Below are 18422 nucleotides of genomic sequence, written 5' to 3'. Positions count from 1 at the left end.
CTACTACATTCACCCCTACTGTTTTACACTATATTATAAACACAAAACAAAACACATAACCTCGAAGGTAACAAAGCAAAGAAAGAAAAAAAACATTCCACACCCACAGGGCGACAGAGTAACCCAGTGTAGTCCCTTAATTCTAGACCCACAAATGGTCGATCAGCTGGAAAGCTATCCCGTGAAGGATTAGGAAAAATAAGAGGTAGCTAATCCCTTATTCAACCCTATACAAAAAATGCCAAATACATTTTATGCTGATGAACTACACACAAAGTTACATGAATTGTCAAAAATATTAGACAAACCCACAAATCACTCTAAGACCCACTTAGATTACCACATACACACAACAAAGAAAAGGTAGGCAATATCCTACCGTCACTGAGAAACCAAGAATTGTTTCATTTCCTGTGTAGACATAGTTTGGATTAGCCTATTCACTGGATTAATAAATCTACCTAGTCTAGTCCGAACACCCTCACCCAAAAACCTAGCAGGAATGTTACGGACAGCACCAACCGTGCTCAAAGGTCTAACCTCAGGTTGGGGAGTACTACAGATCAGCATATCCGGAGCCAGCACACTTTCAATTTCCGACTCAACACTAGTAGTGTCAGACGACTGATCAGAATCCTGGTAGATTGTCACAGACCAGACTGACAAAGCATCTTCAACCAAGTTAACAACATCAGGCACAGCACCATCCCAGCTGAGTGGAGTTTCACTATCAGAATTCTTGTAGGCTTTGGGGATCTCAGCCCCGAAACCTGAAGGATCTGGAGAAGGTCTGTATGGAGGAGTGGGTCAAAATCCCTGCTGCAGTGTGTGCAAACCTGGTCAAGACCTACAGGAAACGTATGATCTCTGTAATTGCAAACAAAGGTTTCTGTACCAAATAATAAGTTCTGCTTTTCTGATGTATCAAATACTTATGTCATGCAATAAAATGCAAATTAATTACTTAAAAATCATACAATGTGATTTTCTGGATTTTTGTTTTACATTCCGTCTCTCACAGTTGAAGTGTATGTATGATAAAAATTACAGACCTCTACATGCTTTGTAAGTAGGAAAACCTGCAAAATCGGCAGTGTATCAAATACTTGTTCTCCCCACTGTATGTACTGGATATCATTTTTATTTTACATTTTTAGTCATTTAGCAGACGCTCTTATCCAGAGCGACTTACAGTTAGTGAGTGCATACATCATTTTTATTTTTCATACTGGCCCCCCGTGGGAATCGAACCCACAACCCTGGCGTTGCAAACGCCATGCTCTACCAACTGAGCATGCTCTACCTGCCGGCCATTCCCTCCCCTACCCTGGACAACGCTGGGCCAATTGTGCGGCGCCCCATGGGTCTCCCGGTCGCAGCCGGCTACGACAGAGCCTTTGATTCGAACCAGAATCTCTAGTGGCACAGCTAGCACTGCGATGCAGTGCCTTAGACCACTGCGCCACTCAAAGGGTGCCAGCTTTGCAACCCATCTCTGCTCGCATGCATCGTCTCGGCTTTGTAAGAATATATTTGAGTGGATCGTTGTCGGTCCACACAGTAAACTTATGCCCTCGCAGCCAATGGCTGAATTTATCATGAATGGCCCATTTCATGGCTAGAAATTCCAGCCGGTGAGCAGGATACTTGGATTGTGCATGATTAAGAGATTTACTAGCAAAAGCTATCGGCCTGGCTATGTCCTTCCCATCTTGCACTTGTGATAGTACAGCTCCCAAAACACTAGTAGATGCATCCACGGAAAGTAGAAATGGCTGAGAAAAATCTGGATGAACCAGCAGTGCCTGGTCAACTAGTGCTGATTTCAAAGCTTCAAAAGCGAGTCGACATTCGGCAGTCCAGTCTGCAGCAGTGAGCCTGCGAGGGGGACCAGGCCTCTTCCTACCCTTGCCTCTCCTAGGCTTCTTCTGACCTGTAGTTAGCTGAAACAATGGCCTAGCAACCATGGAACAATTCTCAATGTAGTGCTAATAGTATACTACCATACCAAGGAAAGAACCTATTTTGATAGGAGACGGTGTGACACCATCAGCTTCACTCTCAGCTTCACTCTCAGTCACATTCAAAATGGTTTGAACTTTAGCAGGGTCAGTGGCTACACCCTCCTGAGAAATGATGTGGCCCAAAAACTTTACAGACCTCCTCAGAAACTTGCACTTAGACGGAGACAGTTTAAGGTTGTGCGCCTGCAACCGCTGAAAAACCATCTCAAGTCTCTGCAGACTCTCTTCCTCCGTCTTAGCAAAAACCATCAGATCATCCAAGTAACAAAGGAGACTTAGAACGTTTTGGTCACCAAAGATGGTCAGCATCATTCTCATAAAAGTAGCCGGGCTGTTGCAGAGGCCCTGAGGTAACCGATTGTACTCGTGCAGACCTAAAGGGGAGGAAAAGGCAGTGTATTTCTTGTCCTCTTCATGCAGTGGCACGTTGTAATACCCTGACGTCAAATCCATTGTGCTGAAGAAGGCATTACCTCCCAGCGCGGCCAGTACATCAGCCTGATGAGGCAGGGGATGAGCATCCTTTACTGTGCGGGCATTTAACCACCTGAAGTCAGTACATAGGCGCAAGTCCCCATTCTTTTTCCATACCAGCACCAATGGTGAGGCATACTCGCTGCTGGATTTTCTGACGATTTCCTTTTCCTCCATATCATCCAGTGTTTCCCTGAGTTTTTGGTAATGAGCTGGAGACAGCCTACGATAAGGTCATCGAAATGGGCGGTCATCAGTCAGCCGTATGCGAAGGCAGAACTCCTTTGCCTCGCCACAATCTAGGCTATGTCTAGAGAACACTGTGTCATACTTCCCAATTAAGTTGACAAGTTTATCTTTCCAGAACTGTGAAACTGGACACTCCTCAACAGACAGGCCTTGAAGTCCAAGATTCCTCAGTGTACTGTTGCCATTATCTACACTGCCACCAACTGAACTCTTAGCTGTCAGACTGCCATGTGATCTGTCACATTGAGCCTTTGCCACATTCTGATGAGCTGCTTGCTGCTTGACATCATTAAAATACTCCAATGCAATGCAAGGGTACACATCCGCCACTTTAGCATTTCGTCTCAGGGTAACTGCCGATGTTGTTGGATTCACAATCTTCACAGGGAGCCATCCATCCCCCCACAGAGGCGTAACTACTCTCCCCACTAGTATGTGTCGATTCACACAACGAGACGTGCTGGGCTCGACAACAACAGTACTGCCCACAGAGAGTTTTGTCTTTGGCGGTAGGCGGCCCCACACCAGATGCTCACTCATGGGTTGGAGCGTTACTGCTATCTTCAACTTAATGGTGCCCACTTTATCTGGGATGGAGTCTCCTCTCCATCTCTCCAGATTTGACATCACACTGGCTAGAGGAACCTGGTGTACCCGCCACCCGCCACCCGCCAGTAGCTGTCATTTGATTTGAACTGTCTAATCAGAGACTTCAACACATTAGTTCCCACAATGAGTTCATCAACCTGCCCATCAACAATAAGCACTGGGACTACATAACAGAAGCCATAAAGTTGAATTTTTAAGTCACACATGCCCACTGGGCTAGTTTGTTCCCACCACAACCCACCAGGATGATGTCTGAAGGAGCTAGAAAGTTCCCCTCTACCACTCCTGCCTCCCTCAACCGAGGTACAATATCTGCGCGCAGAGTAGTAGCCATGGACCCACTATCTAACATCCCCTTCAGCTCAACTTTATCCTGTACTAGCACAGTGGTGTAAAACAAACTGTCATTCTGATTGTGTTCTGAAAAATGACTGTGTTGTTCTTGGGTACTGACTCACAAAAGTAAGAATAAACAGATTGGATATCATCATCAGTGGAGGAAAAATAAGAATGCCCCACATTGCCCTCATTTAGCAGACGCTCTTATCCAGAGCGACTTACAGTTAGTGCATACGTTATTAAATTTTTTCATACCCCCCGTGGGAATCAAACCCACAACCCTGGCGTTGCAAACACCATGCTCTACGAACTGAGCCGGCCATTCCCTCCACTACCCTAGGCGACGCTGGTCCAATTGTGCGCCGCCCCATGGGTCTCCCGGTCGCGGCCGGCTACGACAGAGCCTGGATTCGAACCAGGATCTCTAGTGGCACAGCTAGCACTGCGATGTAGTGCCTTAGACCACTGCGCCACTCACAGACTGAGTATTGCTGACCAGAGCCTTCTCTAACAAAGTCAAAACTTTCTTTAATGTCCCACCCTCAGATACAGATGGTGCCAGGTCTGGTTCACGGCCACATTGAGAAAAAGATGACACATTAGGTCTTTTCACAGGACCCACTCCCTCCTGAGGGCAGTCAAAAACAGCAGCAACCTGCTGTGAAAGTTGTGTTCTACATGCTTTACGTTCCCTTAACAGTTCATCCAACCGATCCTGTACCTCACTGGCTGTCCAGTCACGAATGGGTTTGCTCTTGAACACTTGGGCCAACTCTTTATCAGGACAGTTGCGTACAAACATGACTGCCAACTCTGAGCACTGATTGGGTAAGGTCCTGCCCTCACTCACAAGGTACTGTTCGGCTGCCTCTGCAGCTTTGTTAAGCCTAATCCAGAAATCTATTGGACCCTCATTAGCTTATGGTTTGATTGAATAGAAATCAGCTAATGGCATACCTGAGCAGACAGTATCCCCAAAGTGTTGCTTGAAAACACTGAACACCGCCTTAACATCTGTGACAACAAGGTTGTTACGCTTCCAGACTTTGGTCACATCCCGTGCCCTCCCCATGAGCCTAGACATCACCTCCCCAACATTCCCAGACCCAGTGTAACCCCTCTTCTCTAGGTAGACTTCCATTAACTCCTCCCACTCCAGGACAGAGTACTTATCTGAGCCATCACCCCTAAAAAGAGGTGGAGCACTAACATCTGACTTCACAACCAGATTCAGCTTGGACGCATCAATAAAGGTTGACCCACACTGCTCAGGCAGGGGAAACTGCTGGGGTTGGTGAGGGGGACGGGCAGGAGAAAGACTTGAAACCCCAGGCTGCAGTAAACTCGCTCTGATAGATTCTCCTATCTCTGAACCAATCTGCTTAATAAGGTCACTAAGCTGACTCGGAGGCATCCCATTATCACCGAGTACTGTGGATGATGGTACTTCAAAAGACAGAGGTGGGATACCCTGGTCAGGTGGAACAAACAGCCTACCCCTCCCAGTGCTTGCAAACTCAGGACTAGCAAACGCTCTACTCCCAGGAGCTGACTGTACAATTGGTGTAAATGGAAGGACACCCCTCCCTCTACCCACACTAAAATCCCCAGCATAACACGTCTTATGGATTTGAGAATCTTCCATGGCTCAACAGAGCACTAAAATACAATGTAATTTAGTGCATTTAAATACCCCAAAAAATTAATGCAATAAACAAATTCATCCAAAACATACAAATAAGCACGAATACCTGTATCTAATGAATATGCTACATTCACTTTCACTGTTTACAGTATATATTCACTTACAGTAAGCCATCAACAAATTCACATGCGCAGGTCGTGCACCTCATCCACATGCACAGCTCCGGCGGTCGGCTTGAGCTGACCAGTCGGCAGGTCACGTAATTAGGACACTGCCACAACTGGAATTCTGATGGTTGGATAATTTTTATTCGACCTGCACACGAAGAGACAACACACAATATGTTAGCTCTTGGTGCAGCCACAGCTCTCGGGCACCTTGCTAGTTGAAGGTCAGGCAAAAGAGAACAGGTGCTGCATGCACACATTCCGTGCCTAACAACACACTATACAATACAAGTAAAATGATATACAACATAATTCTGACAAAATAAATGACATACCTGTACACGAAGAGACAACACACAATAGCTTAGCCCTTGGTGCAGCCACAGCTCTCGGGCACCTGCGTGAGCACATAGAAACTCACTGTCTAATCAGAGACTTCAACACATTAGTTCCCACAATGAGTTCATCAACCTGCCCATCAACAATAAGCACTGGGACTACATAACAGAAGCCATAAAGTTGCATTTTTAAGTCACACATGCCCACTGGGCTAGTTTGTTCCCACCACAATCCACCAGGATAATGTCTGAAGGAGCTAGAAAGTTCCCCTCTACCACTCCTGCCTCCCTCAACCGAGGTACAATATCTGCGCGCAGAGTAGTAGCCATGGACCCACTATCTAACATCCCCTTCAGCTCAACTTTATCCTGTACTAGCACAGTGGTGTAAAACAAACTGTCTTTCTGATTAATTCTCATTGTGTTCTGAAAAATGACTGTGTTGTTCTTGGGTACTGACTCACAAAAGTAAGAATAAACAGATTGGATATCATCATCAGTGGAGGAAAAATAAGAATGCCCCACATTGCCCTCCTCAGAACGGAGGCTTTCTAGTTTTCCTGAGACCTGCCAGTCTGTCCACATCCAGGGTTCTGTCGCTGCCCAGCCTCACTACAGTCAAAGCTCATGTGGCCCGGAGAAAAGCACTTGACGCCAGTGGCGGCTCCTGAAAAAATTCTCAGGAGGGGCAATTTTTCTGATGATTTAGGTGACCTACACACATTTTAAAAAAGATATGTCCAGCAACAACATGAAGACAGGGGCAGCATATAAGTCAATACCAGAAGCATTTATTGACTGATCTGGGGAGATGGATTCCAGTTTCTGTGACAGATTATAAATAATCTCTGATGCCTTTGTTATATTAGCTTTTGGTTGAATGTACTGTCGTAGTAAATATATAATGTTATAGCTTGGTCTGACTAAAATCTTGTGCATGACCCATTTTGTGTTGGGCCTTTGTATTCAATACAATGAACAAGAGTCCTATCTTGTCAGCCTTGTCAGCAGGTGGCTAAGGATAACACCCACGCCATAGGTCTCTCAGTTCTTCCAACTCACGAGTTCTTGCCCTGAGGACACACACACACACACCCACACACACACACACACACACACACACACACACACACACACACACATCATCACTGATAAACACACACACACACACATCATCACTGATAACAACACACACACACACACACACACACACACACACACACACACACACACACTGATAACAAACACACACACACACACACAAATCCTCTTCTCTTAGGCTGAACATCTGAAGACAGAGAACCCGACTCAGAGCCAATGCAACAGTGACACTAGCCTGGAGGTGACCTCGCCCAACTCATCAGGACCAATCAGAAGATCAGAACTACTAGATTCAACCTACTTCATTTTATTGTATAAAATGTCAGCACACAATGTTTAGGGGCTCTTCTGATAAACTCCCTACGAGTTTGACGAACGGGTCCGTGCACGCGATTCCAGATATCTTTACCTCTGAATAAACTGCCTTATATTATACAATTATCCACCTTGTCCAAAAGTCTCTACTTGGTCTCCGTTCTCCAGTAAACTTGTTTTATCAACAATAGTAAGGTTCAATGACACAGAAAGCAGTTCAATGTCGGGGTACAGAGTCGCTCTCTTACCAGGATCGCGGTCCGCTCTGACCAGGGTGAAGCCGGCCGGCTCCACCTCTCTGTCCGGGACTCTGTCATCAAGCCAAGTCTCCCAGCTGTATTGGGATTCCGCTGCCAGCAGCGTTTTCATTATTTAGTCCGTTCGTAGCGGGTATGTACACGATCAACAAGATCAGTCCAAAACCGAAGATCAGTCCAAAGCAGAATGTTTGCAGAATGTTTGTAAACTAAGTCTACAAATTAAAAACATAAAATAACGCCACACTGCAGGTCGCAACATAGACGCTGCTAGCCGCCATTGTCTTAGTTACGTTCAACGTTACGTCACGTATGACGAAAGCGCGTAAGTGCATGCCCACAGACACCCATAGAGAATGTATTGAAAGCTTTGAAATGTGAAAAAAATAGATTTTACATGACAGGCTATGAGAGACTTCTGGGCGATTTTCAACCTGACTGAAATCGCCCAAAAAACGGGCGGGGCCATTTGAAGCACGACTTTAGCCTGATTTGACATTTAGTGGCTGGCAGATCAGACGTGAACACTGATAACTGCTGTTGCCGTGATATAATTGATTAGAAAAAAAATCCCTTCCTTTTCCCGTTTGGCAGTGCGTCGCCCATATCGCCCTATTGAACAAGCCGTCCCTGCTTGACGCACAGCTGGTGCATCTGACAGTGAGCTTTGGTCCAGTGATTAGTGCTTCCACAGTCAGCGCACTCATGCTGACGTTTGTGGAACTGTTTACGGGGCCCTCTACATTTAACATGTTTAAGTCATTTAGCAGACGCTCTTATCCAGAGCGACTTACAGTTAGTGCATACGTAACTTTTTTTTTTCATACCCCCCGTGGGAATCGAACCCACAACCCTGGCGTTGCAAACACCATGCTCTACGAACTGAGCCGGCCATTCCCTCCACTACCCTAGGCGACGCTGGTCCAATTGTGCGCCGCCCCATGGGTCTCCCGGTCGCGGCCGGCTACGACAGAGCCTGGATTCAAACCAGGATCTCCAGTCCCCCAGGACTGTGTTGTGTTACCTGCTTGACAATAGTATTGATGTCCCCCAGGAGAGCAGCAGCAGGTTGCACGTTGTTCCCCATCTCCTCAGCACACAGATCAACCTTGACATTGACCTTGACATAAATAACGTATGTGGAACGTTACTACAACATACCAGCAACGACACGACAGGAAGAGCGCCGTGCGTGACATATGTAACAGCAGCTGGAGGAGTGGCCAAACCTCAAGCTAAACACAACAGAAATAACCAGGCACCACCACATAATGCTAAGGCTGACACACACACGTTCCCTTTTATAAACCGGGTGACTCGAGCCCTGAATGCTGATTGGCTGAAAGCTGTGGTATATCTGACCGTATAACATGGGTCACGTTGAGGGAGGAGGTCAGAGACCTGGCCGTGTTGTGCCAGGATAACAACCTCTCCCTCAACGTGACCAAGACAAAGGAGATGATTGTGGACTACAGGAAAAAAAAGAGGACTGAGCACGCCCCCATTCTCATCGACGGGGCTGTAGTGGAACAGGTTGAGAGCTTCAAGTTCCTTGGTGTCCACATCACCAACGAACTATCATGGTCCAAACACACCAAGACAGTCGTGAAGAGGGCACGACAAAGCCTATTCCCCCTCAGGAGATTGAAAAGATTTGGCATGGGTCCTCAGATCCTCAAAAAATTATACAGCTGCACCATCGAGAGCATCCTGACTGGTTGCATCACCGCCTGGTATGGCAACTGCTTGGCCTCCGACCGCAAGGCACTACAGAGGGTAGTGTGTACGGCCCAGTACATCACTGGGGCCAAGTTTCCTGCCATCCAGGACCTCTATACCAGGCGGTGTCAGAGGAAGGCCCTCAAAATTGTCAAAGACTCCAGCCACCCTAGTCATAGACTGTTCTCTCTGCTACCGCACGGCAAGCGGTACCGGAGTGCCAAGTCTAGGTCCAAAAGACTTCTCAACAGCTTCTACCCCCAAGCCTTAAGACTCCTGAACAGCTAATCATGGCTACCCGGACTATTTGCACTGCCCCCCCACCCCATCCTTTTACGCTGCTGCTACTCTGTTAATTATTTATGCATAGTCACTTTAACTCTACCCACATGTACATATTACTTCAACTACCTCAACTAGCCGGTGCCCCCGCACATTGACTCTGCACCGGTACCCCCCTGTATATATAGCCTCCCTACTGTTATTTTATTTTACTTCTGCTCTTTTTTTCTCAACACTTTTTTTGTTGTTGTTTTATTTTTACTTTTTTGTTTAAAATAAATGCACTGTTGGTTAAGGGCTGTAAGTAAGCATTTCACTGTAATGTCTGCACCTGTTGTATTACGGCGCATGTGGCCAATAAAATTTGATTTGATTTGATTTGAAATTTATTTTGACTGTTCGAATTACGTTGGTAACCAGTTTATAATAGCAATAAGGCACCTCTGGGGTTTGTGGTATAGGGCCAATATACCACGGCTAAGGGCTGTATCGTCGAGGCACTCTGCGTTGCATCGTGCTTAAGAACAGCCCCTAGACGTGGTATATTGGCCATATACCACACCCCCTCGGGCCTTATTGCTTAAATATAGATGTACTGTACAGCACTAAGACAGCCATGAAATTATTTGGAGAGACCACAAAGACTTATAGAGAAGCTATATAATTGATAGACTAAATCCAATAGACTGAGTCAAATACCTTTATACCTGGTTACAATGAAATGTAGTTCACTATGAAATGACCTGTGACTAGGGTTGCAAAATTACAGTTACTTTCCCCAAATTCCCAGAAATCCCTGTTGGAAGATTCCAGAAATCAGAACGGAATAAGCAGAAAATCTGGAATCCGAAAAAAAGAAGGAAAAAAAAGAAACCCTACTGGTGACCTTTGACCTAGCTGGATGACCTTTACTTGGGTGTCAAACCTGGGGGGAAGGCCAAAGTGCAGGATCCAGTTGAGTCTGGCACCAAGTAGGACCACAACATCAGACTGGAGCAGAGCTCTGCAGTCCCCACCAAGACCATAGAACCAGGAGGATAGGAAGAGGAGGAGGAGGAGGAAGAGAGGAGGAGGAGGATAGGAAGAGAGGAGGAGGAGGATAGGAAGAGAGGAGGAGGAGAGCAGGGACAAAACAAAATGTAATGAAAAGAGGCTAGTTATAGGAGTAGTGTAGTTGTTTGATTGACACCAGTTTACATTGACATGACCTGGCCAGGAGAGACTAGTTATAGATAGGGATTTCAGGAGTTTCGTGGTCCGTTCAAATGGTCAGGGAAATTCTTGGTCCTACTTATACAGTCAATGGTCTGTACATGAATATGATGCCAGCTGAGAGAAGGAGAGGCTGACCTGGAGCGGGCAGCAGCAACACAGTTGGGGTGATCGTCAGGCAGCACCCCTTTACCCATGGGGGTGGGCAGGAAGGGCAGGTCACACCCCTCCACCAGCTCCTTCAGAGCCCCCTCTGCTCTTCAATGGGCTGAACCTGCAGAGGGACACAGACAGAGGGCACTGCCACACGGATTTCAACAGACTTGTCTTCACAACTGGGATGCATTCAGCTGAGCAAAACGTTGTGCAACGTTCAGATAGAAATATAGCATGTAGAACGAACGTGCCTCTCAGACAGGTAGAATGAGAAATCATGTCAACAACATTTGTCGACTGAACGTGGCCCAGTTTTCAACTGAACCGTGGTACAGTGCTATATGTGTTACAGTGCGTCTCAGCTGGCTATTGATCTCTCTTGGACAGACGCACGTAACATAACTGGAAGTAGCGTCTGTCAACAGAATGGGATGTGACAACTTTGTTCCGGTACGCTGATTTTTCACCACTAATCATTTGGACAAATCCCGATTTCGCAGGTGCTCGCATCTTTTCAATTTCAGAACGGGAGGGGACATTTGGCCCATAAACTTGCCGGAAACTTGCAGAGAGTTTCCGTTTAGGGGGGTGGAGAGTTCGCAAGTGGCGTTAGTATCTTTCTCTTAACATCTCCCCAGACCTTATCCAAGTATCTGACGCAATTATGCAAGATTTTAGTTCTGTTTCCCCCAGATTATCTGGCTATTAAAAAAGCAATGCCTACCTTTGCCAATGATGAGTAAAGTCCGTTTGGCTCCTTTCAGGACCGCCAGTGCTTCTGTGATCACCATATGGTCAGCCATACTCACAGGAGGAGGTGGACTACAGGGCACCTCTCTGACAAAGGAAATAATAAATAATAGGTCAAACATTAAACATGTTACCTAGCAACTTTATTGCATATGTAAATAAACCATGAAGGTCTATCGAGGCTTATTGCTATTCTCTGATGAGAATATTTTGATATAGTGCTATATTTTCTAAGTAATTTAATTTCTGGTTCACTTCAGACGTTAAAAGGTATAACAAGATAAAATAAAAATGACTACGGTGATGTGAATTCAGAGGTATACATATTCAACAGTAACACATTAGTATACATTTTAAATGGATGAAAGACAGTGATGGCCACTAACCTGGCTCTGCTCCTGTCCAATTTAGCATTGACCATGTCCCCAGATATGTCTACGTATACAGCACCTGGACGTCCATACATGCTAGTGCGTGCTGCCTTAGACATACCAAACACCCTTAAATTCAGATCAATTAAGGCTGTGCTGTGCTCTTATGAAGCAGTTAAGGTACCTTGCTAAGCTGGAAAATTAGAGGTCAGAAAAAAGACAATTGCAGGTGATACCAAATGATATGAAGAGGACTACACAGAGGGAGTCAGAGTAGACTGTATACCTTCTCTACCACTGAGGAGATCATATCCAGACTGCTAGACCTAGCAGAGAACTTACTGTACAATCTGCATGCCTCCACCTGACAGAGAAAGAGGACCACAAATAACAAATTATTTCCTCTTTCAGCAATTAAACTGCTAGGGCCAGTTTCCCAGACAGAGATTCTCTATTGAGTTTGCTTTTTAGGCCATGACTAGGCTTAATCTGTGTCCTGGGAAACAACCCCCTAATGTTCAAATGTCATAAATATCATGGTTCAATCGGTACCTGTGGAAACTCTTGAAACGCCCCAGTGGTCTCTTGGTTTTGATCGGAGGAGCCTCCAATAACAATCACAGGCCTACAGAGAGAGAGGTATCACACAATGACATCAACTGACAATCTGAGATAGTTTGGAGTCCTCAGATCATTTTTTGCAGTGTGCGGATAGCATCCCTTCTTTTGAAAGGACCACTGAACATGAGTAGTAGGGTCTTCTGTTTGTGGAGTTCTAGCATACCAGCAGTTCATGTTAGCGTTGGCCATTCCACCAAGTGCATGGATGAGTCCCGGTCCAGACACAACCAGACACGCACCTGGACTGGAGAGGAACAGACAGACAGAGGGACAGACAGGAAGACAGGCAGACAGACACACAAAGGGTCAGACAGACAGGCAGACATAATTAGCAATGCAAAAAAGCTATGAAACTGACCCTCACACACTACACGCTCCTGTAGTCTATGTACGGGTAGTTAATATCACATGATTTGGGGAGAGCTGGTTTAGTAATAAAAAGGTGGCTTATGGCTTGTTCATTGCGCATTCCCACATACTTGATTCCTGAGGCTTGAGCTGCCTTAGCTACTTCAATGACTGGAACACCAACTATTCCAAACATATATTCTACATTCTGTAGAGAGTTACATGTAGATACAGTATATTTACCTTTTTTTAAACATTTTTAGTCATTTAGCAGACGCTCTTATCCAGAGCGATTTACAGTTAGTGAGTGCATACATTTTCATACTGAATTGTATATGAATTGTTACAATGTAGTTTAGATTTTCTTTGCATTGACACACACATTGGCATGCATCAACAAGGGTGTTAACATATACTATTCCACATAAACATCTAAATGTTTTTCTACAACAATATTAATAGTTAGCTATACCAGTGCAATGACCTATGGCACACTTTCACAACTCATAGTGTTACATTCTCACTGCCAAGGACATGATCAGCGACTAATATATTATTAGCAACACGGTTACACAGTATAACACTGTTTTATATATATTGCACACACTTCACCTGAGCTTTTAGTGCCTCTGCAATGAGCTGAGCCCCAGTCACATCTTCCATTATTATTGTCGAGAAATCTGTTCAAAGTGCAAACGCGGTTAGCAATGATTTCTTGGACTTGTTGTTCAGTAGCTTATAAATCGTGTTTAGATCTCTTGCAAATCATTAGTTTTGTCTGCTTTCCAGCATGCATTACATGAGTAGCTTTTTCTTCTTCAGTGGGGTTTATAGGCAGTTGGCATCCAACGTTATGGTGCATTACTGCCCCCTATTGTACAGAAGTGTGGACATGAGCCGTGCAATAGCAGTCATGAATATTTAATAAACTAGTAGCATTTTTCTTTTTTTATTGCAAGAAATACATAATAAGCCCTCATTATGTGTTTATAACTGCACTTTACTTAACACTTAACTCAGTTAAGTCATTATGAGTGTATGACAGTATGAAAAAAAAAAATGTATGCACTCACTAACTGTAAGTCGCTCTGGATAAGAGCTTCTGCTAAATGACTAAAATGTAAAATGTAAATGACTTGAGTGTGTGCATTATAGATATAGGCTTCATAGAAAGTGTTACAAATGTTCTCCTGTCATCTTATAGGAGATCCATTCATGGATTTAGTTATGGCTTGAGAATGTGACTGGTCTACGGAGTTCTCCTTTATGTCTGTCTTTATATGTGACAACAACTTTTCTGTATTATGTGTATTTCCACAATCAATAATCATAAACGGTACTTCACTATGAATACTTTTGACTATGTGGTTTGAAGTACTTTACCGTTATCTTGCACATACATGAAGACTACTATAGACAGAAATCAATGCAGTAATGTTTTATTAAATAAAGGCTCTGATTAAAATATCATATTAATAAAATCAGGCATTTGGCTAATTATTCTTCCCAGAAGCTCCTGTGAATGGTTTGGAGATGGCTCTGGAGAGAGCGTGTAACACCCTGACTATGAGTGGGCGTTTACGGGACTGGGACTCCTGGGGAGCAGGGGCCGGTGTGGTTGTCAGGTCCTCCTTGGGTGGGGAAGTGGATGGAACCTCTGGAACCTCACACTCAGCATCTGTCATGAGAACATTTCATAATCAGAAAATGAATGTGTGTGTTTGTGTCTGTCCGTCTGTCCGTCTGCCTGTCCGTCTGTCTGCCTGTCTGCCTGTCTGTCCGTCTGCCTGTCTGTCCGTCTGTATGCCTGTCTGCCTGTCTGTCTGTCTGTCTGTCTGTCTGTCCGTCAGTCTGTCTGTCTGTCTGCCTGCCTGCCTGTCCGTCTGCCTGTCCGTCTGTCTGTCTGCCTGTTTGCCTGTCTTTTTGTCTGCCTGTATGTCTGTCTGCCCATCCGTCTGCCTGTCAGTCTGCCTGTCTGTCTGCATGTCTGTCCGTCGGTCTGCCTGTATCTGTTGTCACTGTTTTAACAAGCTTGTCATAGGGTGATACATCGATATGACATTATCGATGCTTATCACTTACCCTGTGAAATATGAGTCTCTCTGAGATGTTTGGTAGGCAGCGCATCCTGTTCAGGGTGTCTCTTCGGTTCCCCTTTTGTCTTGAACAGCTGTTGACAAAACACATCAGGACAACTGAGCCTGTGTAAAATACAGAGTGTGCATCCTAAAAGGCACCCTATTCGCTACGTAAGGCACTACTTTTGACAAGGGCCCAGAGAGCTCTGGTAAAAAGTCGTGCACTATATAGGGAATAGGGTGCCATTTGGGACTCTCCCATGTGTATTAGGATTGCATTACAGCGTCCTCACTCAACCTCCTAAAGACAATGACAACAGTTTTGTTCTAATGCTGAGAGACAATAGGGGTGTAGTGAATCTGTAGGGTAAATTTCAGCCCTGCCTTACAGAGGTAATCTCAAAACACAGAGCACCCTACCTTAATCATGATCTTTGGAAACTTATGCATTTTCGGTAGGAAACGCCACTTCCTGTTCTTCTTAGTCTCTTCCCCTCTGGCAGAGGGAAGACGGGCCATGCCGTCAGCCTTTACATCAGCCGGGCTAAGGCTCCTGGCAGGGAATTCCTCAGTAGCATTAAGGTCAGCTACAACACCATGAGTGATGTCACTTGTGGCATTGCTGGTGTCTGAGTGAGAAGAGCACGCTAGTGTGACCGACCTGTGTACAATAACTGGGAGAAGAGGACGCAGCCATTGAAGTCAGTCACTGCATCCCAAATGGCATTCTCTTCACTTTATAGTGCACTACTTTTGACCAGGGCCCATAGGGTCTGGTCAAAAGTAGTGCACTAAATATGGAAGAAGGTGCCATTTTGGACACAACCAGTGAATTTCACATCATAAAACGCAATGTATTGAGCATCATGTTACAATTAAGTCCTATGCAGATGAAAATAGGTACTTTCACTTACCATCCTCCATTGTAGACTTGGACACATAAGTCAGGCTGTCCATCACCACGTCTGTCATCAACTTGATGACCTGATCCAAAACCATTTCAGCCGATGGTGGCATAGGCCTTCCCATACACTGCCCCAGGAGTCTCCTAACAGAAGTCTGGGCAAAGTTGTAAATGAGCTCTGAGGCATCGTCCTTTGACAGCTTCCTCAGGGCTGGTTTAGGCAGCGCTGGTTGAGAGAGGCTTCTGTGGCCAACCATGGATTGAAGCTGGCGGTTTATGGTTATCTCCTGAATGAGACCATGGACCTTTGCGATCAGGTTGCCAGATGCACCTTGAAGGGCTTCAACTGACAGGAGCCTATCCAGATGTTCTTCTGCTGAAGTCATCTCTGGGTCGTCCGTCTTCAATGTGTCCATTATAGTTTTCACTATGACATTGGTGTCAGATATGTTTATTTCTTGTTGGCTCACAAGCGTTGACCGTGAACCTGTCTCGTCCATTGCGATAGAGGTATGGGATTCTGTCCTTGTGATTTTATCGGCAGCGCTCATGTCAGGCAACTGGTCAAGGCTCTCCAGTACAGAGTCTAACATGTTAGTGGCTATCAGACACTCCTCACTTGCAATCTGCCCAACAGATGAACTCTCAGAGTTGGCCACTCTACACTTGATCACATTTAGGATCAAGCTGAGCGTCTTCTTTGCAGTTTTGCTAAAGCCTTCTTGGCTGACTGCCACTGTTACGTCTTTTAGAGCCACAAGAGGTTTGCAACTTTCACTCAATCCACTGCCGTGGAGAGGAGAGGCTCTCTTCAAACTGTTGTTGCTCACAACTGACATACTCCTGGTGGGCAGAGTGACATCCTCACTGCATGTGTCAATTATATGGTGGTCTGTTGAAGAGCCACTCGAAGACACAAGGGCTTTAGACCTTTTAGCCAAACAGACTTTTGACAAAGGCTTCTCACTTCTCACAGACGGAGGGCGGCTCCTGTCCTCAACAAGAGCAGTGTCAGCGGACTTAGAATGTCTGAGTGTCTCCACAGGGGCGGAGTCCAGCACATATTTGGCTGTGGTGACTGACACTGGTGGAAAATAGAAAAAGATGTTCAGTCTATCCTTTACTCTGTGGTACATGGTTTGAGCAGCATCCAATAAGTTGTCAAAGACAACTCTGGGTTTGAGCTGGAACTCCAGCTTTTTCTCTCCTAGTGGGAAGGAGTCTGCGTCGTCCACAGTGTACTGGGATACACTTTCAAGGTCTTGCATGATAATATTTACTATATCTTCGGCTGTAGAAACTGCATGGTGTGAGAAGGTGGTGCTAGGCATGCTCTGTAGCAAAGAATGGCTGGCTTTGCTAGCAGCTCTGAGAATGGTCTCACTCACAATGTGTTTGGCCTTAGCTCGGAACTCAGCACTGTGAAAGCTCTGGATGGAAATGTTAGAGGTTCTGCTGGCTGCACTAAGAGATCGCGTGAGTGTGGCAATCTCGGCTGATGTCACATCACTCGAAATGGTGAGGTCCTCCAATTTCGAAATTATCGAGTCCAACTTCTGGTTGAAGTCGAAGGATGAATTTGACGTGCTCTCCCCAACGGAAGCGGAGCAGTCTTCCTTTGAAGTGTCCACCCTCAGCACCGAGATCACCTGTTTGATTACCCCTTTAGTGCAGGTGTCGAGGGTGAGCTGGTAGGCTGAGGCTGGGGACTTAGAAGGGTCTTACTGTCTGTCTTCTGTACAGGAGACACTGCCAAAGTGGCCTCAGTTACAGGAGATTCCTGCACAGTGGCCTCAGTTACAAGTAGTCCAGTTGCAGAAAGCTCGATTTGCACAGGAGTATTTTTTCCCTCAGTGAGATGGTGGGAGGTGAACAGCTTCCTTAGTTTGTCCAGGGTTTTGGTATAAATCTTCTGGGAACCTGAACTCACTTCCACCCAGAACATTTTGCGACCTGATTTCGTACGCATGGAGGCCTTATTGACCTCAGATACCTCATGCAGGTCGGAAATAATTCCACCAAAGAGATCAGAGGATGCCTCCTCAATATTCTCTGAGGAAACATGGACAGATAGGATTTCCGACAGTTTCCCACAAGTGTCGGTTTTATCCAGCGCAGCAGTATATGTCACAGCTGCATCCTGAATGACCTGAGTGATGCATTGCTCAGCTTTGACAATATACTCCTCCACTGGTTGACCATGGAGGATGTCAACTTTATCAGCAGGGAGCTCCTTCTGAATACTCACATTCTCCTCTGATGGGCATGGGTTGTTGAAGATAATGCTCTCAGTGACCATCTTAGAGGAGGCGAGAGATGAGTCGAGAAGCAGAGATCTGTATATTGTCGAGGTGGACATCTCTGGGTGCTTTATCACAGCAGCCTCCTCCAAAATGGCCGACGGGCCCTGGAGGATGTCAGAGATATCCATGTCCTCAATGGTCTCTACCAGAGACGATAGTA

The 18422-nt window shown here is 45.6% G+C and overlaps 1 pseudogene across 1 annotated transcript in view; it reads right to left on the bottom strand.

The window, feature by feature from the left end:
- LOC311122309 (2-hydroxyacyl-CoA lyase 1-like) overlaps positions 1 to 12873 on the bottom strand; it is a 69849-nt pseudogene extending 56976 nt beyond the window's left edge. The window contains exons 1-8 of the transcript in view: positions 12793 to 12873; positions 12561 to 12633; positions 12295 to 12372; positions 12024 to 12118; positions 11612 to 11724; positions 10870 to 11005; positions 10417 to 10522; positions 8543 to 8626 (exon numbers count right to left, since the gene is read on the bottom strand). The product of the transcript in view is annotated as a 2-hydroxyacyl-CoA lyase 1-like (transcript). The remainder of the gene's footprint in view (positions 1 to 8542; positions 8627 to 10416; positions 10523 to 10869; positions 11006 to 11611; positions 11725 to 12023; positions 12119 to 12294; positions 12373 to 12560; positions 12634 to 12792) is intronic.
- Between the last annotated feature and the right edge of the window lie 5549 nt (positions 12874 to 18422).

Source organism: Coregonus lavaretus, assembly GCF_964263955.1.
Source record: "Coregonus lavaretus genome assembly, contig: HAP1_SCAFFOLD_1663, whole genome shotgun sequence".
Classification (NCBI taxonomy): domain Eukaryota; kingdom Metazoa; phylum Chordata; class Actinopteri; order Salmoniformes; family Salmonidae; genus Coregonus; species Coregonus lavaretus.
This window is presented reverse-complemented; position numbering and strand designations above follow the sequence as displayed.